We start from the raw sequence: 27,442 nt of genomic DNA on the forward strand, positions 1-27,442 counted from the left end.
AAAGGCAAAGGTCCCGAGTTTGAGTCTCGGTCGGGCACACAGTTTTAATCTGCCAGGAAGTTTTAACTTATAGTTTCTTCACGACGCACTGGCCAAATTTTCAGGTGGTATGAGGAATGGAGGAAGCGAACTACACCTACTGAAGTCCAACACATTGACAGCCATAGGGAGAGTGGAGATGTGGGAGGAACAAACTGTGCTTTCCTTATACAGTTCTAGAACTACACGTGTACTTACTGGTTTGACACGACAGTCACTTCGTAGGCATTACGGTACACACAAGTACTTATTGTTAGATCACCAATGTTGGCTGCGGCTAGATGCAAACACTCTTGAACCGAAGTCGACCGAACATTCGTTCAGGATGTTATGAAAACACTATAATAAAACAAAGAATATACACACTAAACCGTTCAAGGAGTCCACTTCTACTTGCTTGGTATTTCAAGTTGTCATTTCGGTCTTTTTTATCTCTTGGAATCCTTGATGCACCTATTAGTACCAATCATTCGCTTGGCTACATGTTCCGTCAACCACCTTTCAAAGTTCATGTTTAATGAGTCGTCGACTGTATAGGTACATAAGGAAAAGCCCCAACAAACTACGGCAAAAATTTAAAACCAATGATAATCATCACTAGCGCGACCGCTGTAAGCGCCAGAAAAGATGTATTTTGCTACGCCGAATGCGAATGACAAATGATGGAAACTCCATTCAATTTTTTTGTCAATTATTTAGAGGACTCTGTCTTTAGTTCTCGTAGGGAGAAGACGTATTCTTGTGAGAAATGTGTAGTAGACATTGTGTTACCTGAATAATAATTTTTTATGAAAGTATGAAATGTGAGAGTTCTTTTTAGTGCAAAACCACGAAAGTTTTCTTTTCCTCCGCGGATTATGCTGATGTCATGTCACTGTACCTGCCGGCACCTGAGGAGGAAATCCGATAAAAATCAGTATTTGTATTCACGGTCAAAAATGAGAAGTAATTATGGCGGAAGAAGAAGCATATAACCAAATTGCGTAAATCTCAACAGCATAGAGAATACACTACACCAGTGACTTACAATTTACGAGATTTGTGAATTAAAAGTGAAAGAAAATTCATTAGCTGCAAAATTCATAAAAATCAAATATATCAATACTGTAATTAATTCGATTAATAATTTATATATATATATATATATATATATATATATATATATATATATATATATATATATATATATATATATATATATATATGCACACGGCGGAGACATCATCAGAGATGAAGTACTAGCTCAGATGGAGAAGCATGAAGAAAGTAAAAAGCAGCTGGGAATACATCTGCAGTGGTTTAGGTAAGTTACTGGAAACCTGTCAGGATGAGCAGCCGTGAGTTTGCGTCCCAGTCCTACTGGGACAGCGTGTGAAATTCAAAATTTATTAAAACAAACATAATCACTCAAAAAATCTGTCACTGTTACTGGAGCATGATTGTGTCTGAATAGTTCATCTTCGCCGTTATGAAATTGTGATGAAGAAATAACGAGCTGACAAGCAAAATTAGAGGTAATGCTACTAACATAAAGCAGTTGAGAAACTGCAGCAGTCATTGATCAATGTTAAATTCGATTTTTCTGTAAATTTAATTGTCTTTAATTTTTAAGTTACACTGAACAATTTATTGTACTCACTTAAGGAAATGTTCGTTATTTGATTCACAGATGGGAGCACTTGTACACTAAAATGACGAAGAGATGTACGTTCTGTAAACTTCTTTGTACCGCTTTTAGGCTGGGACAGCCAACGCCATAAACGAGGAGGACGCAATTTCTTCTCAGAACAGGACTGCTGTTTAGCAATGGGTGGGAAAAGAGGAAGGAAGCCGTAATCAGGCGCACTGCTGCCATTATCTTTACTCTTTGTGTTGCATCTTCAGTCTGTTTTTGGGTGTACATATAGATGAGAATCTTAATTGGAAAATTCATATTTTGGATCTTATAAAGCGTCTAGGTTCAGCAACTTTTGCAGTCAGAATAATTGCCAATTTTGAGGTTATAGAAATTAGTAAGCTAACATACTTTGCATACTTTCACTCTCTGATGTCATAAGGAATAATAATTTTGGGGTAACTCAACATTTGCACAAAAAGTATTCACTGCTCAAAAAAAAGTGGTTAGAATAATGTGTGGGGTTAATAGTCGCACATCTTGTAGGTATCTTTTTAAAAGATTGGGAATTCTTACAACAGCCTCTTAGTACATTTACTCACTAATGAAATTTGTTCTCAACAACATGGCCCTGTTTTAAAACAACAGTGACATTCATAATTATAATACCAGAAAAAAAGGACTTACACTATCCTTTACTCAACCTATCTTTGGCACAGAAAGGGGTAAAATATGGTGCTATAAAAATTTTCTACAAGTTACCAGATGAAATAAAATGTCTGACAGACAGCAGTAATAGCTTCAAAAATAAATTTAACTCATATCTCCATGACAACTCCTCGCCGGCCAGTGTGGCCGAGCGGTTCTAGGCGCTACAGTCTGGAACCGTGCGACCGCTACGGTCGCAGGTTCGAATCCTGCCTCGGGCATGGATGTGTGTGATGTCCTTAGGTTAGTTAGGTTTTAAGTAGTTCTAAGTTCTAGAGGACTGATGACCTTAGAAGTTAAGTCCCATAGTGCTCAGAGCCATTTGAACAACTCCTTCTATACCATAGATGACTTCTTGAATAGGAATAAATAAATCTATAAATATACTATATGCATTTTGTGCCTCTTTAGGGAATGGAGTAAATAATATATATATATATATATATATATATATATATATATATATATATATATATATTCTTGTTTCATATGTGTATTTCTTGTGCACTTGACACGTTCCACATTATAACTATCTCACCAGGGACAATGATCTTTGTTATACGAAGAGGACTCCTGGATAGCTGTCGTGATGAACTGCTTCATCACTCTAACAGTTTCATCACTTATTGTAGGACAAACAACACGAAAACAGTACCAAAACATCAATCAAACAGTGGTTCAAATGGTTCAAATGGCTCTGAGCACTGTGGGACTTAACATCTCAGGTCATCAGTCCCCTAGAACTTAGAACTACTTAAACCTAACTAACCTAAGGACATCTCACACATCCATGCCCGAGGCAGGATTCGAAACTACGACCGTAGCGGTCGCGCGGTTCCAGACTGAAGCTCCCAGAACCGCTCGGCCACCAGTGGCCGGCAAACAGTGGTTGTAGAATGTTATTGCTCACATAACTTTTGATCGCCGAGGTTGGCAGAGAGCAGGCATGTGATGTACACTCTCTGTGGGGAGGTCACGGGTAAAGAAAAGTGTGTTATGATTAAACACTGTTTCATGGAAACGGCGCACTGAATATTTTTCACAAACACGACGTTCTTGGTACGATTTGTTACAAAAATATCATGTCATTACAAGTTGACGGTAAAAGCCTTCAGGAGAGCCTAAAATGAAATAGACTGTTGTTGAAAGTTGTATGTGTTCACTGTAGTTTAGTTGTTAGAAACGTGGAGTTACGGACCTGAAAGAAGAAGGCTCGGGCCCTGCCTTGTTCAATACTGTTCTATACATCTTCGCGTTTGTAAAAGATTCTGCGACTTTCTTGTTAATGTAATAGATGTATGTTCTGCAATATTCGATATTATTTGCACATAGGAGCACTCTCTCTCAAGAGTGAATTTGTTCGCTTTTGGGACTTCACTCTGAATAAAAAACAAAAGGTTAAATTGCTGCGCCGGGCGCGGTGGCCGAGCGGTTCTAGGCGCTACAGTCTGGAACCGCGCGACCGCTACGGTCACAGGTTCGAATCCTGCCTCGGGCATGGATGTGTGTGATGTCCTTAGGTTTGTTACGTTTAAGTAGTTCTGAGTTCTAGGGGACTGATGACCTCAGAAGTTAAGTCCCATAGTGCTCAGAGCCATTTGAACCATTTTTTAAATTGCTGCGAGTGAAACGAGTAGCAGTTACATTTATGTTCATGCCTGTTACAAATATTTGGCTCTTTATTTCCGAATACGTCGCGATTTTCAAGCGTGGGGGTAGGCAGAATCCTAACAGTAGAGCTGAAATTGCTGGGAGTGAAATTAGAGCTTGACATTAGTGGACAAATATGCCACGTCATGTTGACCGTAACTTCCCGGTAAGAACGGGGTGAAAGTGGCCTCTCCCCAGGAGCTGCGGCGCTCGCTCTGTACTAAAAGCACGCGCATGCGGCCACAGATACACGAATCCCAGAGACGTTGTTCGGCGGCCAAAAACCATGCATAAATTGAAACTTTGGCTTCGCGGCCGATCTATGTTGGGACACCAAAAATGGCTGTGAGCACATTGGGACTTAAGATCTGAGGTCATCAGTCCCCTAGAACTTAGAACTAGTTAAACCTAACTAACCTAAGGACATCACACACATCCATGCCCGAGGTAGAATTCGAACCTGCGACCGTAGCGGTCGCGCGGTGCCAGACTTTAGCACCTAGAACCGCTTGGCCAATTCGGCCGGCATTGGGACATCAATGTGTCATTAGGAGCTGCGCGGCATGTCGGCGCAAAGTTTATTAAAGCAAGCGCCGGATTTCATGGCACGTCCAGGCTGGAACCACTGTCTCTGTTAATTAAATTCTTCGCCAAACGAACTTTTGAATAGCTGACATTCGTTTGGTCTCGTGCGCAGTTTCGGACCGGAAATCGACATGACGTGATCATACTCACCCGGCTTCAGAGAACACCTGGCTAAAGTGTGCTGCGCTCGACTACTCCCACGTCGCTTGCTTATTCTCATTTCGCTTGCTTTCTTTTCCATTTTTTGTTTGTTGTTTTATACTTGCTGATGGAATTTACTTATTTTTTGTACAGTTTGTGCCATTAAAGAGATGAATAAAACAAGGAGGTTCAAAATGATTGTAGGTTACAGTCGTTATTCGTAGATGCGACTTGCACAGAAATGTGTATCGTGGAGATCTGCAACAAACCAGTCTTCCGACTCAAGACAACGACAACACCACTGTTATGGCGATGATTGTTACTCTTTACATAGTCTGCTAATCAATGCCCATTTCCTTAGTTTTAGAACACGTTGTGTCTCCGCAATGCAAATATACAAAGAAATGAATACCTCTGGCTGCATACAGGCGTTGATGTAAGCCAACGGGGACAGTTGAAAATGTGTGCCCCGACCGGGACTCGAACCCGGGATCTCCTGCTTAAAAGGCAGACGCTCTATCCATCTGGGCCACCGAGGTCACAGAGAACAGTGCGACTGCAAGGACTTATCTCTGGCACGCCTCCCGTGAGACCCACATTCTCAACTTATTGTCTCGCACTATATTCATAGTGCCCCTGCCCATTATACTCATTACTCGCGGCTTATTGCCGATTCCCGTAAGAGTTCGGGCATTGTTTGTGCATCCGCAGAGAAGAAGATGGTCAAATGGCCGGTGAGCCTTAACTACATATGTATATGAAAATGGTATCTGTTTTTCGGACATGTCCGAAAGAACAGACACCATCTTCATATACATGAAAATATACGGTAAGGTGGCGTATCTAAACTTTTAAACAGGGATTTGCAGGAGTTCCAAGGTTTCATATCCTTTATGATTTTAACGACATATTTTTGCAATCTGAAAACTCGCTTAGCTACTGTCAAATTACCCCAGAATATGACCCCGTATGTAAGGCGAGGCAAAAAGTAGGCGTAATAGGTACTCTTAATTGTTTTTTCAGATGACTTATATATTCTAAATAGCATTGAAGCTGATGCTATTTACATTTTCCATCACAAGCGCAGTGACGGAGTTAATAGGAAGGGGAAACTTTATTGACACATTCCTGGGGTCAGATACATCACATGATCACACTGACAGAACCACAGGCACATAGACACAGGCAACAGAGCATGCACAATGTCGGCACTAGTACAGTGTATATCCACCTTTCGCAGCAATGCAGGCTGCTATTCTCCCATGGAGACGATCGTAGAGATGCTGGATGTAGTACTGTGGAACGGCTTGCCATGCCATTTCCACCTGGCGCCTCAGTTGGACCAGCGTTCGTGCTGGACGTGCAGACCGCGTGAGACGACGTTTCATCCAGTCCCAAACATGCTCAATGGGGGACAGATCCGGAGATCTTGCTGGCCAGGGTAGTTGACTTACACCTTCTAGAGCACGTTGGGTGGCACGGGATACATGCGGACGTGCATTGTCCTGTTGGAACAGCAAGTTCCCTTGCCTGTCTAGGAATGGTAGAACGATGGGTTCGATGACGGTTTGGATGTACCGTGCACTATTCAGTGTCCCCTCGACGATCACCAGTGGTGTACGGCCAGTGTAGGAGATCGCTCCCCACACCATGATGCCGGGTGTTGGCCCTGTGTGCCTCGGTCGTATGCAGTCCTGATTGTGGCGCTCACCTGCACGGCGCCAAACACGCATACGACCATCATTGGCACCAAGGCAGAAGCGACTCTCATCGCTGAAGACGACACGTCTCCATTCGTCCCTCCATTCACGCCTGTCGCGACACCACTGGAGGCGGGCTGCACGATGTTGGGGCGTGAGCGGAAGACGGCCTAACGGTGTGCGGGACCGTAGCCCAGCTTCATGGAGACGGTTGCGAATGGTCCTCGCCGATATCCCAGGAGCAACAGTGTCCCTAATTTGCTGGGAAGTGGCGGTGCGGTCCCCTACGGCACTGCGTAGGATCCTACGGTCTTGGCGTGCATCCGTGCGTCGCTGCGGTCCGGTCCCAGGTCGACGGGCACGTGCACCTTCCGCCGACCACTGGCGACAACATCGATGTACTGTGGAGACCTCACGCCCCACGTGTTGAGCAATTCGGCGGTACGTCCACCCGGCCTCCCGCATGCCCACTATACGCCCTCGCTCAAAGTCCGTCAACTGCACATACGGTTCACGTCCACGCTGTCGCGGCATGCTACCAGTGTTAAAGACTGCGATGGAGCTCCGTATGCCACGGCAAACTGGCTGACACTGACGGCGGCGGTGCACAAATGCTGCGCAGCTAGCGCCATTCGACGGCCAACACCGCGGTTCCTGGTGTGTCCGCTGTGCCGTGCGTGTGATCATTGCTTGTACAGCCCTCTCGCAGTGTCCGGAGCAAGTATGGTGGGTCTGACACACCGGTGTCAATGTGTTCTTTTTTCCATTTCCAGGAGTGTATAAAATACTGTTACTTAGATAGCAACAGTAGGTTCGATCAAGTCTGTTTCAAGCAGTGACAGCTATACGTAAGGAATGGACGAAAACCATGCAAGAAGAATGAAGGTAAAACACAAAGGGCTAAAACTTCATCTTAAAGTGGAAGTTAAAAGTTGCCGGTACTGACGCTCGTGTTCTCGTAGTTTCAGTTTGTCCTCTCACTCAGTAGATGCACAAAAAGTGTAACTTACTGCGGAAATATCATGACAAGAAATAAGGTTTATGCGTCTGCACGCCCGAAATTTAATACATCAGTGAATACGCCGCGAAAATATGAGGAATGGTTAGTGTTTTGAAAATAGGCTGCTAGATGAGCATCAAAGAAAGCAAACAGAGCTATAGTATGTAGTTGAATCAGACCTGGTGACGCTGAGGAACGAGATTAGGGAATAAGACACTGAAAGTAATAGATCAGTTTTGCTGTTTGGGCAACCAAATAACAGACGATGGTTTAAGTAGAAATGATATAAAATGCAGACTGACGATGACAAGAAAAGGAATTCTGAAAAAGGGAAATATATTAACACCTAATATAAATTTAAGTGCTGAGGAGTCTTTTGTGAAAGAATTTATCTGGAGTGTAGCCTGGTATGGTAGAGAAACGTGAATGACATACAATACAGACAGGACGAGAATATAAGCTTTTCAAATGTGGTGTTACAAAAGAATGCCGGTGATTAAACGGGTAGATTAGACAACTAGTGAAAAGGTGCTGAATCGAATTAGGAAGAAAAGAGTTTAGGGCCACTATTTTACTAAAATATGGGTTCGATTGATGGGACAAATTCAGAGTCATCAAGCGACAGCCATAACGGAGGAACGTATTTGGGACGAGGGAGTAAAATTGTAAAGAATAACAAAGGCTTGTGTACAGTAGGCAGATTCAGATGGATGTGCGTTTTAGCAATTAGGAAGATATGAACAGGCTTGCACAGATTAGTCTGCGGTGGCGACCTGCCGCAAATCAGCTTCCAGACAGAAGACAATGATAACAACAAGAGGAATAGGTTCATAAATAGTAATAAAACTGTTTGAATGCATACATGTTGTGTTGCGTGGTCATTTCCGCCATGCTGGCGTGGTGTGCGCCAACTGCGTACTTCCGATTAGGTGGTGTGAGTGCTCTCTCGGAAAGCAGTCGCGCCTGAGGCACTTGCTAGTATTGCCATATCCAGCTGAACTGGCGTTCAGACGCCAGGGAGCTTCTATATATGCATTTGCAGTCTGTGCGTGGAGTTGTGCTTATTCCTGGAAGCTACCTATGTAGATGTTACAGCAAGCTTTCCTCGTTCCAGATAAAAAAAAAAAAAGGTCGCCTCTTTGTGGTGGTGGTTACGAAACCGGCTCTGAAAGGATAGATGTAACAACGACCACAAAGTGCGGCCTCACTAGAACCACGCCGACTTCATTATTTATGTAAAGTGGCGCAGCGGCACAAACAACATTTGAAGTGAAAATTATCAGTTAGACAATTATGTGGAAGATGACATTTTTCTTAAACAAATTAGGTTCAGAAGACTGTAAGAGAACGCCTTTTAGTCAATTACGAAAATATGTGTACAAACTGACATAGCGAAGACATTATGCAAGTAAAAAAAATATATATATATATTTAAATTCTTGTGCTGCTGGTAATGTGTGACAGAAAAACCAAGGTGAAAGCTAGGAAGAAGTGTGAAGATTGCTTACATGCAGTTCGTATTTTGTTGTGGCCTTCGTTCCCACGACTGATTTACTGCAGCTCCACATTATGTACACTACTGGCCATTTAAACTGCTACACCAAGAAGAAATGCAGATAATAAACGGGTATTCATTGGACAAATATATTATACTAGAACTGACATGTGATTACATTTTCACGCAATGTGGGTGCATAGATCCTGAGAAATCAGTACCCAGAACAACCACCTCTGGCGGTAATAACGGCCTTCATACGCCTGTGCGGTAAGTCAAACAGAGCATGGATGGCGTGTACAGGTACAGCTGCCCATGCAGCTTCAACACGATACCACAGTTCATCAAGAGTAGTGACTGGCGTATTGTGACGAGCCAGTTGCTCGGCCACCATTGACCAGACGTTTTCAGTTCGTGAGAGATCTGCAGCCAAACATGTTCTGTATCCAGAAAGGCCCGTACAAGACCTTTAACATGCGGTCGTACATTATCCTGCTGAAATGTAGGTTTCGCAGGGATCAACTGAAGGATAGAGCCACGGGTCGTAAAACATCTTAAATGTAACGTCCACTGTTCAAAGTGCAGTCAGTGCGAACGAGAGGTGACCGAGACGTGTAACCAATTGCACCCCATACCATCATGCCGCATGATACGCCAGTATGGCGATGACGAATACACGCTTCCAATGTGCGTTCACCGCGATGTCGCCAAACACGGATGCGACCATCATGATGCTGTAAACAGAACCTGGATTCACCCGAAAAAATAACGTTTTGCCATTCGTGCACCCAGGTTCGTCGTTGAGTACACCATCGCAGGCGCTCCTGTCTGTGATGCAGCGTCAATGGTAACCGCAGCAATAGTCTCCGAGCTGATAGTCCATGCTGCTGCAAACGTCGTTGAACTGCTCGTGCAGATGGTTGTTGTCTTGCAAACGTCCCCATCTGCTGAGTCAGGGATCGACACGTGGCTGCACGGTCCATTACAGCCATGCGGATAAGATGCCTGTCATCTCGACTGCTAGTGATACGAGGCCGTTGGGATCCAGCACGGCGTTCCGCATTAACCTTCTGAACCCATCGATTCCATATTCTGCTAACAGTCATTGGATTTCGACCAACGCGAGCAGCAATGTCGCGATACGATAAACCGACCTTTATCAAAGTCGGAAACGTGATGGTACGCATTTGACCTCCTTACACGAGGAATCACAACGTTTCACCAGGCATCGCCGGTCAACTGCTGTTTGTGTATGAGAAATCAGTTGGAAACTTTCCTCATGTCAGTACGTTGTAGGTGTCACCACCGGCGCCAACCTTGTGTGAATGCCCTGAAAAGCTAATAATTTGCATATCACAGCATCTTCTTCCTGTCGGTTAAATTTCGCGTCTGTAGCACATCTTTGTGGTGTAGCAATTTTAATGGCCAGTAGTGTACGTACATGTGTGTGTGTGTGTGTGTGTGTGTGTTTGTGAGTGTCAGCACTGACAACTCTACGCAATCACCACTGCTCTCGGTCATTAAGTGAAGGCCGTTGGCCATTGTGTTGTGCGTGGTGAGAGGTAACGCCTGAAATTTGGTATTCTCGGTACACTCTTGACGCTGTGGATATCTGAATATTGAATTCCCAAACAATTTACGAATTGGGAAGTCCTTTGAGCCTAGCTCCAACCACCACTGCGCGTTCAGAGTCTGTTACTTCCCGTCCTGCGGCCCAACCACGTCGGAAGCCTTTTCAAGTAAATCACCCGAGTGCAAATAACAGCTCCGCCAACGCACTGTCCTTTTATACCTTGTGTACGTGATACTACCGCGATCTGTATAGGTGCATATCGCAAAATGACTTTTGTCACCTCAGTGTAAATAAAAAAAAATGTTCAAATGGCTCTGAGCACTATGGGACTTAACTTATGAGGTCATCAGTCCTCTAGAACTTAGAACTACTTAAGCCTAACTAACCTAAGGACATCACACACATCCATGCCCGAGGAGGGTTCGAACCTTCGACCGTAGCGGTCGCGCGGTTCCAGACTGTAGCGCCTAGAACCGCTCGGCCTCCACGGCCGGCTCAGTGTAAGTTGGTTGGAGAATCCGGGTGTCGTGACATGAAGCAAAGCCATCACGTAGGTTACATTCTGGATTTAAAAAAATTGGGGTGTACATTCGGTCAATGAAAGAGATTGTTTACTAAATATTTGTGTGACCTCTAGGAAGCCCTTACTACGTGTCACAGATAATAATGAAATTAAACAACAAAATGTTTCCTTTATATAATTTACTGTTATGATATTATCTAATAGAAGGCGTTACCCCATCGCTGCTGCCAACGCCGTCACCTTGCTGTGCATGTTTTGGTCTGAGAATGGTTTCATAATCGAAATTGGTCACTAAGTACTTTCAAAAACAATTTGGAATGGTTTAAGATTATTTGTTGATGATCAATCCGTGCTGTTCCTTAGACTTTGTGTTTGAAATTATTTGTTCCATAAAAATTTGCTTTTAGGAAATTAGATCTACGCACAAAAAATTCAAGGAATGCTAAGAAAGGAGATCGCTTATAAAAATCCTCTTTCGACCGCTGCTGTCAAAGGAAAGGAGCGAGTTCGTGTCGGGATTATTTATTCGGCGGGAGAACCTTATTCTACATATATACAAATACTCTGCAAACCATCGTGAACGATACTCCCCATTGTACTATACGTTAAGGTTTCTACCAGTTCCATTCGCGTATGGGGTGCGAGAAGAATGTTAACATAAATGCCACTTCAATCGTACACAATCGGTGTAATCTTCTCTTTGTGATCTTCACAACATCGCTAGAAGCAAGGAAGGAAGGAAGGTAGATTAAGAGTTTACCATCCCCTCGACAGCTACGCTATTAGAGACGGAACACAACCTTGGATTACGAAAGGATGGTGAATAAAATTTGCAGTGCCCTTTTCAAAGGAACCGTCCTGGCATTTGCCTGGTGCGATGTAGGGAAATCACGAGAAACCTTAAGCGGACGGGAATTTGAACCGGCGTCGTCCCGAATGCGAATCCAGTGTGATAACCACTGCGCCACCTAGCACGGTGGGAGCGGTGGCTAGAAGGTTAGCACTATATTCTTATACACCTCGCTCAATGCTGGTAAGTAAGCTTCCGCAGGACATTTGGCGCCTGCCCTTAGATTCCACCTGTTCACGTTTTTGAGCATCTTCGTGACCATTCTTGCTGCACCTTTTTGTACACTTTCAATATCCGCTGTTAGTTATATTTGACATGTGTCCCACAAACTTGAGGAATAGTCGAAGATGAAGTACGCAAGTGATTTGTTAACAGCCTCCTTTGTAGAATACGCAAGTGATTTGTTAGCAGCCTCCTTTGTAGAATGACTGCATTTTTCCAGCATCATGTCAATGAACGAAGTATGCCACATGTCTTACCTATAATTGAGCCTATGTGATCATCCCATATCGTATCCCCAAAAATTGTTACACCTAGGCGAAATACCCTCAGACTTCAAGAAGAATATAATAATTCCAATCCCAAAGAAAGCAGGTGTTGACAGATGTGAAAATTACCGAACTATCAGCTTAATAAGTCACAGCTGCAAAATACTAACACGAATTCTTTACAGACGAATGGAAAAACTAGTAGAAGCCAACCTCGGGGGAGATCAGTTTGGATTCCGTAGAAACACTGGAACACGTGAGGCAATACTGACCTTACGACTTATCTTAGAAGAAAGATTAAGGAAAGGCAAACCTACGTTTCTAGCATTTGTAGACTTAGAGAAAGCTTTTGACAATGTTGACTGGAATACTCTCTTTCAAATTCTAAAGGTGGCAGGGGTAAAATACAGGGAGCGAAAAGCTATTTACAATTTGTACAGAAACCAGATGGCAGTTATAAGAGTCGAGGGACATGAAAGGGAAGCAGTGGTTGGGAAGGGAGTAAGACAGGGTTGTAGCCTCTCCCCGATGTTGTTCAATCTGTATATTGAGCAAGCAGTAAAGGAAACAAAAGAAATATTCGGAGTAGGTATTAAAATTCAGGGAGAAGAAATAAAAACTTTGAGGTTCGCCGATGACATTGTAATTCTGTCAGAGACAGCAAAGGACTTGGAAGAGCAGTTGAATGGAATGGACAGTGTCTTGAAAGGAGGATATAAGATGAACATCAACAAAAGCAAAACAAGGATAATGGAATGTAGTCTAAGTAAGTCGGGTGATGCTGAGGGAATTAGATTAGGAAATGAGGCACTTAAAGTAGTAAAGGAGTTTTGCTATTTGGGGAGCAAAATAACTGATGATGGTCGAAGTAGAGAGGATATAAAATGTAGGCTGGCAATGGCAAGGAAAGCGTTTCTGAAGAAGAGAAATTTGTTAACATCCAGTATTGATTTAAGTGTCAGGAAGTCATTTCTGAAAGCATTCGTATGGAGTGTAGCCATGTATGGAAGTGAAACATGGACGATAAATAGTTTGGACAAGAAGAGAATAGAAGCTTTCGAAATGTGGTGCTACAGAAGAATGCTGAAGATTAGATGGGTAGATCACATAACTAATGAGGAAGTATTGAATAGAATTGGGGAGAAGAGAAGTTTGTGGCACAACTTGACCAGAAGAAGGGATCGGTTGGTAGGACATGTTCTGAGGCATCAAGGGATCACCAATTTAGTATTGGAGGGCAGCGTGGAGGGTAAAAATCGTAGAGGGAGACCAAGAGATGAATACACTAAGCAGATTCAGAAGGATGTAGGTTGCAGTAGGTACTGGGAGATGAAAAAGCTTGCACAGGATAGAGTAGCATGGAGAGCTGCATCAAACCAGTCTCATGACTGAAGACCACAACAACAACAGGTATAGGAATGAGTCGCTGATTGCTATAGTGATTATTGATGTGCTGTTCGTTGGATACTACTTTCCTGAGTTTTATGAAGCGTACAATTTTAAACATTTAAGGCACGTAGCCAATCTCCTCCCTACCAAGAAATCCTCTTGCAAACATAAATTTTGTTGGGTATCCCATACAATCCGACTTTTATTAACAATTATTGGCGTGCTACCGAATCAAATGCTTTTTGGAAGTCCAAAAATACTGCAGCTACGTGATTGTCTTCATCAGTGGCTTTCTCATGCGAATCAAAGTCACCTTTCTCATTACCGATGTTTCCGGTACCCATGATGGCTGGCATCGTGGAGGTCTTTTTGTTTATTATTTTTGAGTTCGGATATGCTCTAGGATTCTTCAAAAGATGGACGTCGTGACATAGGACGAGAGTTTTGTGGAACACTTATGCTGCCTCTGTTGTAGGCTGCTGTGACCGTGCTTTCTTCTAATGCCTGGGAACAGATTTTTGTTCAAGGGACCTACGCTTTACAGTATGTAACTAAATTTCCTTTACAAGCTGTTGGAACAGGTTCTTACATAAAACAAGAAAAACTTATCTAGTAAACATGGCCTCTAACATGTATACCTTAAGAGCTACGAGCACTTGTTCATCTTCAATACTGCTGTGAAACACATGTCGTCTACTGCAAGCTCTTTGCTTTCCATGTTTTGGGAGGAGGTAGTATGGACCAAAATAAGAAAAAATTTCCGGTAAACATGGGCTCTAAAATTAATACCTTAAGCACAACGAGCACTTGTTCAATAGAAGAGATGTGTTTCATAGTAGAGAAGATGAGCAAGTGCTCATAGCTCTGACAGTACACATTTTAGAACCCATGATTACTAGACTATTAATCTTGTTTTGACCCATACTGTCCCCTTACCAAATTATGGAAAGCAAAGCGCTTGTTGTACAAGAGATGTGTTTCACAGTCTCGAAAATAAAAAAGTGCTCATACCTCTCAAGGTACGTATTTTAGAGCCCATATTTACTGGACTTTTTTCTTGTTTTGGTATAAGGAACATGTCGTCAAACCCTGTAAAGCGAGTTTAGTTACACCCTACATTAAGGTTAAAATGAGCGCCTCCTCAGATGCGAATTCTGTGTAGTATCTGACAGGTTTCTTCCGGCGCCTGGAGTCCTGTGTAATTTTAGCGATTTAAGCCGTTTCTCAACGCCACAGATTCCGACATCTATATCACCCTTCCTTGTAGTGGTGTGAGAAGTAAACTGAGGCAATACTTCAGTATATTACGTAGTAATTCAATATTTCTGCTTTTACTTTACTACCCTCAATATCAGTTCCTGTGTCATCCATGAGTTTCTGGATACTAACTCTGGTGCCACTGATAGCCTTTAGGCATGACAAAAATATATTTGGAATCTGTGAGAGTTCTTGCGAAAAGATTCTGCTACGGTAGTCATTTAAGATTTGCCATCATGACAACCAAAAGCCTTTCATTCAGCATCTCTGTCTATAGCCCTATACTTTATGTTAGAGCTGTTATTCATTAGTAACTGTTCCTTTAGAGTGACTGTATATCATGGAGATCCCTGCTATCATGAACTGTCCCACTTGATACATATGGATCCAAGGCATAGTCAACTTTCGACATCATCGAAGATGTCAGGTCTATTTATCGCGACTTGATCTAATATATTTCTATAGTGAGTGAGCTTATGACCTATCTCTTCTAAGCAGATTTCACAGAAGGCATTTGGTGATGTTTAGCAGGATGTTTGTAGCACACACCAATTACAAAACTAATTTTTCCAATCAATTGGTGGATGATTAAAGTCTCCTCAAATGTTCCATTAGTCGCTCCTATCAATATACACTTAGAATTACGCCAAGAATCCACTTTTTTCATGACTGCTTCAGACTCTATGATTTTTGTGAATGCTCTGGCAATTCTTTTCATCTGTGGTTGCCATCTTGGGGTCTTAACAGTAGTACTTTGGGAGCTCCTACAGCTGTAGTTATCTAGGTTGGATGGGGAGTCACCAAAACGCACATGTGCGCTCCACAGACAGTCAGTTATGTAGGTAGTGGCATTTGGTGGCTAAAATATGTTCAATGAAAGAGATTGCTTATTGAATATTTATACAGCCTGTAGGAGACCCTTATTATGACAGGTTATCTTAACAATAGGAGTTTGTGGCACAACTTGACCATAAGAAGGGATCGGTTGGTAGGACATGTTCTGAGGCATCAAGGGATCACCAATTTAGTACTGGAGGGCAGCGTGGAGGGTAAAAATCGTAGAGGGAGACCAATAGATGAATACACTAAGCAGATTCAGAAGGATGTAGGCTGCAGTATGTACTGGGAGATGAAGAAGCTTGCACAGGATAGAGTAGCATGGAGAGCTGCATCAAACCAGTCTCAGGACTGAAGACCACAACAACAACATCTTAACAATGTTCAATCCAAGAAAAACTGTTACAGATAGCGGAGAAAGATAAACGACAATATGTTTACAACTTAATAGAAGGTATTATCTTATCGCTGCTGCCAGTGCTGGTAACGGAGACGGTTCATTGGTGAGCGCGCGCGTTCTGTTGTACCGTTAGCAGTGGAAACAACAAATTTTGTGACGCCTTTCTCCAATCGAGCACGTGCGGGATACGATAGGGCGAGAAAGGACTAATGCGATTCGTCAACCAACAACTCTTACAGAACTACATGAAAACGTCGAGAAGGCGTGAAATAACGTATCCCAGGACAGCATTCGCCATCTGTACGATCGACTAGATGCCAGTCAGCGCCTACATTGCCGTCCGTGCAGACATTACCACATGCTCGTATAAAAAAAATAGTGTAGGTATTTCAGCATGAGGCGATACCTGGAACCTCAAAACCGCATGTGCTACTGATCTCTAAATGTAATTACTTCATGCACTCCATATGCACCGTTGCGAGAATAAATCTTGAGTAAACTGGAAACCTCTAGAAGGGTGTACTAATTTTTTCCGGCAGTGTATAAAAGCGCGGAAGTTTCTCAAGGGTCTCTTGTTTACAATTAATGCTCAGCTCATTGACACCGGGAAAACTGTTATAATACCACGCATAAACTTAACACCGTCCGATCGAAGCACGCATTTTCAATTGCCAGGAAGACATTGCAAGATTGCATCTGTGATCACTATAAAAAAGATGCAAGGACAAACACATCAAAGACCAGGATTATATTTACAAAATCCCGTCCGTCCTCATGGACAATAAAATGTAGCCTTTTCAAGGGTAACTAATCAACTAACTTTTTTGTATCCCTTAAAGAAAATGAAAAACAAATAATACATGGAGATTATAGTCATAAGTCAAATGACGCTTACACTGAGGTATTATCATGCTCTGTAAAGAATTTTGTTCAAAATTATATGCATAGAAATATATATACAAGGATGTATCATCGATTCATGATTACTATTTCACATCGTTCAGTTCATTTTTAAAGATGTTTTCGTTCCCAAAACTACCCTTGTCCAAGACTACATTTATTACAAACACTGTCATTATTTAAAACAACACTACTGGCCATTAAAATTGGTACACCACGAAGATGACGTGCTACAGACGCGAAATTTAACCGACAGGAAGATGATGCTGTGTGTGCAAATGATTAGCTTTTCAGAGCATTCACACAATGTTGGCGCCGGTGGCGACACCTACAACGTGCTGACATGAGGTACGTTTCCAACCGATTTCTCGTACACAAACAGCAGTTGACCGGCGTTGCCTGGTGAAACGTTGTTGTGATGCCTCGTTTAAGGACGAGAAATGCGTACCATCACGTTTCCGACTTTGATAAAGGTCGGATTGTAGCCTATCGCGATTGCTGTTTATCGTATCGCGACGCTGCTGCTCGCGTTGGTCGAGATCCAATGACTGTTAGCAGAATATGGAATCAGTGGGTTCAGGAGGGTAATACGGAAAGCCGTGCTGGATCCCAACGGCCTCGTATCACTAGCAGTCGGGATGACAGGCATCTTATCCGCATGGCTGTAACGGATCGTGCAGCCACGTCTCGATCCCTGAGTCAACAGATGGGGACGTTTGCAAGACAACAACCGTCTGCACGAACAGTTCAAAAAATGGTTCAAATGGCTCTGAGCACTATGGGACTTAACTTCTAAGGTCATCAGTCCCCTAGAACTTAGAACTATTTAAACCTAACTAACCTAAGGACAGCACTCACATCCATGCCCTAGGCAGGATTCGAACCTGCGACCGTAGCGGTCGCACGGTTCCAGACTGTAGCGCCTAGAACTGCTCTGCCACTACGGCCGGCACGAACAGTTCGGCGACGTTTGCAGCAGCATGGACTATCAGCTCGGAGGCCATTGCTGCAGTTACCCTTGACGCTGCATCACAGACAGGAGCGCCTGCGATGGTGTACTCAACGACGAACCTGGGTGCACGAATGGCAAAACGTCATTTTTTCGGATGAATTCAGGTTCTGTTTACAGCATCATGATGGTCGCATCCGTGTTTGTCGACATCGCGGTGAACGCACGTTGGAAGCGTGTATTCGTCATCGCCATACTGGCGTAACACCCGGCGTGATGGTATGGGGTGCAATTGGTTACACGTCTCGGTCACGTCTTGTTCGCATTGACGACACTTTGAACAGTGGACGTTACATTTCAGATGTGTTACGACCCGTGGCTCTACCCTTCATTCGATCTCTGCGAAACCCTACATTTCAGCAGGATAATGCACGACCGCATGTTGCAGGTCCTGTAGAAGCCTTTCTGGATGCAGAAAATGTTCGACTGCTGCCCTGACCTGCACATTCTCCAGATCTCTCACCAATTGAAAACGTCTGGTCAACGGTGTCCTAGCAACTGGCTCGTCACAATACGCCAGTCACTACTCTTGATGAACTGTGGTATCGTGTTGAAGCTGCATGGGCAGCTGTACCTGTACACGCCATCCAAGCTCTGTTTGACAAAATGCCCAGGCGTATCAAGGCCGTTATTACGGCCAGAGGTGGTTGTTCTGGGTACTGATTTCTCAGGATCTATGCACCCAAATTGCGTGAAAATGTAATCACATGTCAGTTCTAGTATAATATATTTGTCCAATGAATACCCGTTTACCATCTGCATTTCTTTTTGGTGTAGCAATTTTAATGGCCTGTAGTGTATTAGGTCTACAACTTCGCTTCCGCCTTTTTGCAATAGACGGCAGTAGCGGCAAGTAGGGTTCGGGTGGTTGGTCATAGGTGTATTACAATAAGCTTAGGCATCTGTAAAAGTAATGCCATAAAAATATTAGTCGATTTGTTATTGCATCATAAGGTTATTCTCGATTAAGTATGTCAATTTACGTACCCATTTCTCGCCATTTGCGGGGAAGTTTTAATTTTCTGCTTTAACAAGAAGAAATCTGCCGCTGTGGCTCTTAAGATGCTGGGTAAGACCAATGGTGAGAGAACTATCAGTGGAAGAACGTGCAGGACTGTTTTCAATGCCTTAAGAACGGTGATTTTGTTGTCGAAGACCGGCATGGCGGGCGAGGGAAGAACGTTTTCCTAGCTACTGAAACAGACGAAGACAGTCACAGGACATCATTATTGAAAGCAACTGATACGTTCGAGCCCAGCACTGAAACACAGTCAGTCACAATACAGCGATAGACACGTAAAGGTAATTTTGCAGCATGTCAGTGCTCGACCCAGTGTCGCAAAACCCGTCAAAATATACATGGAAACGTTGAAACGAGAAGTCCTATCCCTCCCGCCGTATTCTCCATACGTTGCTCTGTCTGAGTACCACCTTTTTCGACCAGTGGCATATAGTCTGGCTGACCAGCGCTTCCGATCATATGAACAAGTGCAAAATAGAATCGATTCATGGAGCCCCACAAAAGACGCCCAGTTCTTCCGCCACGGGATTCGTATGCTATCCGAAAGTTAAGAGAATGTAGTGGCCAGCGATGGGCAGTATTATGAATCATGTTTTTTGTAAGTTTTTCACAATAAAGCCCTGAACTTCGAGAAAAAACGATGGAAGCAAAGTTGTAGACCTAGTAGTTAACCAGTTTACTTAAAATTTTTGCATGATACTCTAAAGAGCATTCAGCCGGACGCAGACTATATATAGATATATAGATACAATATATTCATATACGAGTGTGAATAATATATAAAGAGGAAATGTTGTTATCAAAAATATCGGAAAGTTCTTAACCGATTTACTGCTAATTTTTACATGATACTCTAATGAACGTTCGGACAGACATAGGCGATATCTTTTTCATATATACATAAGGTGACACAATTAAAACCATAATGGGGAAGAACCCGGTATTGAGATGAGATACAGCAAAATGTTTTAGATAAAACAAGTAGGTGCTACTAATGGCCGTGACCATGAATGTGACTTTTCAAGGTGCTTTGGAGGTTAAAGTGATTTTTTTAAATGGGAACCCTAATATTTGATTTAAGATTGAAAAATGATACATTGTTGAAGGTCTTGGCAAGGTTCAATGAAGGTCAAATAAGCAAATATATTTTGATTTTAATAGGGATTAACTCGGAATAGAGGCTTGGATACGGCAAAATACAAAATTTAGCCCCCAAATCACATTGAAAATCACGTTTAAGGTCACGGCCATTTGTAACAATGCGTGACCCCGTTTGCCAACTACTACTTTCCAAACTTCATTCTGGAAACATCCCTCAGGCTGCGGCTAAGCCATGTCTCCCCAATATCCTTTCTTCCAGGAGTGCTAGTTCTGCTAGGTTCGCAGGAGAGCTTCTGTGAAGTTTGGAAAGTACTGGCGGAAGTAAAGCTGTGAGGACAGGGCGTGAGTCGTGCTTGGGTAGCTCAGATGGTAGAGCACTTGCCCGCGAAAGGCAAAGCTCCTAAATTCGAGTCTCGGTCCGGCACACAGTTTTAATCTGCCACGAAGCTTCAGTTTTTGGGTTATTCCTTTACTTGTACTAATAAACCTCGCTTCTTGTCAAATTTTATGATTCTAGGTCATCAGGATGTACCCTATAGTTCTTGATGAATGAGTTTCTAATATCGTAATATGTGACATAAATGGCATATCTTTTTATTGCATTGCCTTTGAAGCTTTAGTTTTCTTAGCGTCAAGAGACCATTCACCATAGACCTTAGTATGTGACATAAATTGCAACTTGTTACGTCCACCCATTCCCGAGAAAACGGTGTCTTCACAGTCAGCCAGGTTCGGAACCCAAAACATGAGTGGAGAATACAGTACCCCAACATTGAATTCCAGGGTTAATTTTTTTATTTCATATTTTTGTGGTGCAGGTGGTTGGGCTAGAGTCCGGATAGCCTGCGTCCAATTCGCCCTGTATGAGAATGAAGCAACATGTTTAAAACGGATGTGTATGACTATATACTGCTAAAGCCGGGTGTGACAGTTCATCTGTGATATAACGGTCCTGTGTAACGTTGAATTGGTCCTGATATGAGGGATGGATAGCCATCAATGGCGCCACACGTATTCATTCCATGAGACACTGTGAGAGATTTTGTATTGAACTCAGAACATTAGACCAAATTCTGATAATCAGGAACTGTACACGTCCTCCCTCTGCTGGCCAAATTCTGGTGGTGAAAATTTCTTACAGTACCTGGAGGTCTAGCCTCCCATTCTCCCTGTCAGTGGTCAAGCGACCGCTCCTTAAGCAGAGTCCGAACAGGCACATGGGGGGAGAGGAGTTTTTGGGAGCTCCAACATTACACGCATCATGGAGCCCCTTGGGCAGATAGTGTTCAGGGCTGGAGAGAAAGTCAATGTACACTCCTGGAAATTGAAATAAGATCACCGTGAATTCATTGTCCCAGGAAGGGGAAACTTTATGGACACATTCCTGGGGTCAGATACATCACATGATCACACTGACAGAACCACAGGCACATAGACACAGGCAACAGAGCATGCACAATGTCGGCACTAGTACAGTGTATATCCACCTTTCGCAGCAATGCAGGCTGCTATTCTCCCATGGAGACGATCGTAGAGATGCTGGATGTAGTCCTGTGGAACGGCTTGCCATGCCATTTCCACCTGGCGCCTCAGTTGGACCAGCGTTCGTGCTGGACGTGCAGACCGCGTGAGACGATGCTTCATCCAGTCCCAAACATGCTCAATGGGGGACAGATCCGGAGATCTTGCTGGCCAGGGTAGTTGACTTACACCTTCTAGAGCACGTTGGGTGGCACGGGATACATGCGGACGTGCATTGTCCTGTTGGAACAGCAAGTTCCCTTGCCGGTCTAGGAATGGTAGAACGATGGGTTCGATGACGGTTTGGATGTACCGTGCACTGTTCAGTGTCCCCTCGACGATCACCAGTGGTGTACGGCCAGTGTAGGAGATCGCTCCCCACACCATGATGCCGGGTGTTGGCCCTGTGTGCCTCGGTCGTATGCAGTCCTGATTGTGGCGCTCGCCTGCACGGCGCCAAACACGCATACGACCATCATTGGCACCAAGGCAGAAGCGACTCTCATCGCTGAAGACGACACGTCTCCATTCGTCTCTCCATTCACATCTGTCGCGACACCACTGGAGGCGGGCTGCACGATGTTGGAGCGTGAGCGGAAGACGGCCTAACGGTGTGCGGGACCGTAGCCCAGCTTCATGGAGACGGTTGCGAATGGTCCTCGCCGATACCCCAGGAGCAACAGTGTCCCTAATTTGCTGGGAAGTGGCGGTGCGGTCCCCTACGGCACTGCGTAGGATCCTACGGTCTTGGCGTGCATCCGTGCGTCGCTGCGGTCCGGTCCCAGGTCGACGGGCACGTGCACCTTCCGCCGACCACTGGCGACAACATCGATGTACTGTGGAAACCTCACGCCCCACGTGTTGAGCAATTCGGCGGTTCGTCCACCCGGCCTCCCGCATGCCCACTATACGCCCTCGCTCAAAGTCCGTCAACTGCACATACGGTTCACGTCCACGCTGTCGCGGCATGCTACCAGTGTTAAAGACTGCGATGGAGCTCCGTATGCCACGGCAAACTGGCTGACACTGACGGCGGCGGTGCACAAATGCTGCGCAGCTAGCGCCATTCGACGGCCAACACCGCGGTTCCTGGTGTGTCCGCTGTGCCGTGCGTGTGATCATTGCTTGTACAGCCCTCTCGCAGTGTCCGGAGCAAGTATGGTGGGTCTGACACACCGGTGTCAATGTGTTCTTTTTTCCATTTCCAAGAGTGTATTTTCAGTATGTCTGCGGGGGGGGGGGGGGGGGGGGGGGGGGGGGGGTCCCGCCTGCAGCTATCGAGTGTGCAGGGTGCAGCCGTCTGCATGTTGTGGCTCACGTCGGTACCAACGACGTCTGTCGCTTGGGTTCTGAGGCTGTCCCCATTTCATACAGGAGGCTGGCGGAGGTTGTGAAGGCTGCTCGACTTGAGTGCGGAATACAAGCAAAGCTTGCAATTTGCAACATTGTTCTCAGAGTCGGTCGGGATCCTTTGGTTTGCAGGGTCTCAAGCAAAGGGTTCGTCGACTCTGACGACTACAGATTTCTGGATCTGCGTTATCGGGTGGGAAACTGTAAGACTCTCCATGACAGGTGTGAGTTGCACTACACAAAAGAATCAGCTACTCGAGTAGCAGAGTACTTATGGAGAGCACACGGTTTTTTTTAAGGCTAGGAGGTAGGTTAAGGTTCTCTGATGAACACTCGCCAGACGACTAGCAGACTGCGACGTAAGATCATGTTCAGAGTAAAGACTTTTCGGCTGTCAATATTTTATCAGTAAATAGTCGAAGTATTCGTAACGAAATTCCCGAATTTGTTGCCCTCCACGAAACTTCTCGCATTCAGATTATTCTCTGGAACGAGAGCTGGCTGAAACTGTAAGTAGAAAGCTCTGAGATATATTGCGATTCATGGAACGTATGTCTAAAAGACAGATTAGACATCATAGGAGGGCATGTGTTCATTGCAGCTGACGAAAATATTGTTTCTACTGAGGTCTAATTTGAGTGTGACAGTGAAGTTATCTGCTCACGTATAACAGGTGTAGCTGAAATCAAATTAATTGTTGGATGTTTTTACTGGTCAGCCGATTCCGCTATGACTGTTTTAGAATCATTGAAAGAAAATCTACGGTCAGTAGCGCAGAAATACCCGGATCATGTAATATTAGTTGGAGGCGACTTTAACCTGCCGAGTATAGACTGGGCCATAAGTGGATTCATTGCAGGGGCTATAGACGGACAGTCTTCCGAAGTTCTTTTGAACACGTTTTCTGAAAACTGTCTTGAGCAGCTAGTCCGACAGCCCACACGCAATGGAAATGTTTTAGACCTTGTAACTACAAACAGGCCTGATATAAACGATGGCGTCAATACAGAGACAGGGATTGGTGACAATGATTTCATCATAGCGACTTTGGTTACTAAAGTTAATAAAACAATCAAGAAGGCTAGGAGAGTATTTATGCTAGAAAGAGCAGATAGACGGTTAGTAGCATTAGACTTCGACAGTGAATTAACGTCATTTAGTGCCAGTACGATGGACGTAGAGGAATTATGGGCAAAGTTTAAGCGGATTGTACATCAAATTCTGGAGAAGTATGGGCTGAGTAAGTGGATTAAGGACGGAAAAGACCCACCGTGGTTTAATAACCAAATTAAAAAACGCTGAGGAAACAAAGGCTGTTGCACTCTTGGTTCCAGAGTGGATGCACAAATGACGACAGTCAAAAGTTAATAGAAATTCGTGCATCTGTAAAAAGACAACAACTACCGCCATCATCTTGCCGAGAACGCGAGGAAATTCTGGTCCTGTGTAAAATTGCTAAGGCTTCATCCAGTCGCTCGTAGACCAATCTGGTGTGACAGTTGATGGTAGCAAAACGAAAGCCGATGTTTTAAATTTCACATCTAGGAAATCGTTCACACAGGAGAATCGTAAAAACATACCGTCGATTGACCACTGCACGGACTCCCGTCTAGAGGACATAGTAAAAAGCATCTCTGGTGCAGAGAAACAGCAGAAAGCAAATGAGTCGCCAGGTCCTGACGGAATCCCAGTTTGGTTTTTAAAGAGTACTCTACAATATTGGCCCCTTACCTAGCTTGCATTTGTCGTGAATCTCTTGCCCGGAGAAAAGTCCCAAACGACTGGGAGAAAGCGCAGGTGACTCCTGTATTGAAGAAGAGTAACAGAACGGACCCACAAAATTACAGATCAATAACCTTAGCAACGGTTTGGTACAGAGTACTTGAACGTATTCTTTGTTCGAATTTAATGAACTTCCTTGAGAGGAAAGAGCTTCTGTCCAGAAATCAGCACGATTTTAGAAAGTATCGCTCTTACGAAACTCAGCTTACTCTTTTGTCACATGATATCCGGAGAATTATGGGTGAAGGCAACAAGCAGATTCCACATTCCTAGATCTCCGTAAAGCATTTGACACCATGCCGCACCGCCGAATGTTAAAGAAGCTACGAGCATACGGAATAGGTTCCCAGATATGCGAGTATCTCGAAGACTTTCTAAGCAACAAAATCCAGTTGTTGCCCTTGACGGCGAGTGTTCATCAGAGAGAAGGGTATTGTCCGGAGTGTCCCATGGAAGTGTGATAGGAGCGCTGTTATTTTCTGTGTACATAAATGATCTGGCGGACAGGATAAGCAGCAGTCTGTGGCTGTTTACTGATATTGCTGTGATATGGGGGAAGGTGTCGTCATTGAGTGCCTGTACGAGGATACAAGATGTCTCACACAAAATTCTTAGTTGGTGTGATGAATGGCAGCTAGCTCTCTACACGTATAAAAATGTTACTTGATGCAGCTGAATAGGGAAAACAAACCCAGTACGGCATTAGTACTGTGCTGCTTTACACAGGCACATCGATTAAATATCCTGGCATAACTCTGCAGTGCAATATGAAAGGAAATGAGCATGTAAGGATTGTAGCATGGAAGGCGAATGGTCGACTTTGGTTTGTTGGGTTACTTTTAGGAAAGTGTGGTTCATCTGTAAAGGAGACAGTATAAGGACACTAGTGCGACCCATTGTTGAGTGCTGTTCGAGTGACTGGGATCATCACCGGGTCGGATTAAAGGAAAACATCGAATCAGTTCAGGCGCAGGCTGCTTGATTTGTTACGTGTAGGTTAGAACAACACGCAAGTGTTATGGAGATGCTTCAAGAACTCAAATGGGAATCAAAAGAGGGCAGATGACGTTCTTTTCTAGGACCGCGATCGATAAGATTTAGGGAACCGATATTTGAGGCTGACTGCAGAACGGTTCTACTGGGTCAACGATCATTTCGCGAAATTAGCGCTCGTACGGAAGTATATAGATAGTCGCTTTTCCCTCGTTCTGTTTGCGAGTGGAACAGCAAAGGAAGTGACTCGTAATGGTAGAAGGTACCTTACGCCACGCACCTTATGATGGCTTCGGGAGATGTAGATCGGAATTGGCTACCAGCGTGCCAGCTCCACCGCACAAGCAAGCTACATGCGCGGCGTCTGATACAGAGGCGGGTAACCTTGACATCGAAGTTTGTTGGCAGGTCCCGGGGAATCACTCTCTCCAAAGCTTCTGGAATGCGACCTTCGCAGCGGCCAGTTAGCTGTGTTCATGGCAAGATCGCAGAACTGCGCCTGAATTGCAAGCACACCGTGTTTTCGTCTGCAGCTGCGTGGGAGAGCTAACTGGTCTCTTTCAGTTATATCAGAGGGGGCTGCGCTATTAGCAGTTAGCGGCATTTTTGCAAACATAGACATACACTTAAGAGCCAAAATTTCACGACCACCTGGGCAGCACAGCAGCGATTCTACGTGCCATGGATTCCAGTAATCTTTGGTAGGTTTCCGGAGGTATACAAAGGCTGTTCGGAAAGTAAGGTCCGATCGGTCGCGAAATGAAAACCACAGTGAAAATAAAAATTTTTTTATTCGCAACAGTTAACCTTCCAGCTACCTCTCTAAATAGTCGCCATTCCGACTTAAGACATCTGTCGTGGCGTTGCACAAACTTTCCAGCACCCTCGTCACAGAAAACAGCCGCCTGTCCTTTCTCTGCGCTGGTCTGCCTTACGTTGTTTGTGCCAACATGTTGTCTTCGTTGTCAGATGTTCATCTGAGCAGAGATGAACAACGGAGGGGGCCAATTAAGGGCTGTATTGTGGGTGATCAAACACTTCCCACAAGAGCATCTTCATTGCCCTTGCAGAATGCGGCTGAAAATTGTCTTGAAGAAAGAAGCGCATGAAATTTATGTTATGGGGGCTGCATAGGTTCAGGCGAAATCTCTCACCGGATCCACATACTTGGCGGTAGACACTGTTGTTTTAGGCATCTGTACATGATCACTTTGCGCTCTGAACTGAAAAGAGCGACGTGAAGCGTTCGACAGGCACTCTAAAGAAAGTGCCCAACACATCTGTAGAAAGTTCCATCTGATTTTCGCAGTAGTTTCCATTTCACGCCTAATCGGACCTTACTTTCCGAATACGTCTCGTGTATGGAATAAGAAAGCTACCCGCCAGGGTAGCCGACAGCACTAAAGCACTGCTTCCTGGACTCGGGTAGGCGTGCCGGCCCCGGATCGAATCTGCCCGGCGGATTAACCTACGGGCCGGTGTGATGGCCAGCCTGGATGTGGGTTTTAGGCGGTT

General features: G+C 44.3%; 1 protein-coding gene and 1 non-coding gene across 2 annotated transcripts in view; both read right to left on the reverse strand.

Moving 5' to 3' along the window:
• The window catches only part of LOC124788562 (spermine oxidase-like), a 149,873-nt gene extending 123,619 nt beyond the window's left edge, over positions 1-26,254 (reverse strand). Inside the window, exon 1 of the mRNA XM_047255850.1 lies at positions 26,208-26,254. The gene's annotated coding sequence lies outside the window, so the exon portion shown is untranslated. The remainder of the gene's footprint in view (positions 1-26,207) is intronic.
• On the reverse strand, positions 5,204-5,277 carry Trnak-uuu. The gene has a single exon. It is a non-coding gene; the product is annotated as a tRNA-Lys (tRNA).
• Positions 26,255-27,442: the final 1,188 nt, after the last annotated feature.

This window comes from Schistocerca piceifrons, chromosome 1, assembly GCF_021461385.2.
Source record: "Schistocerca piceifrons isolate TAMUIC-IGC-003096 chromosome 1, iqSchPice1.1, whole genome shotgun sequence".
Lineage (NCBI taxonomy): Eukaryota > Metazoa > Arthropoda > Insecta > Orthoptera > Acrididae > Schistocerca > Schistocerca piceifrons.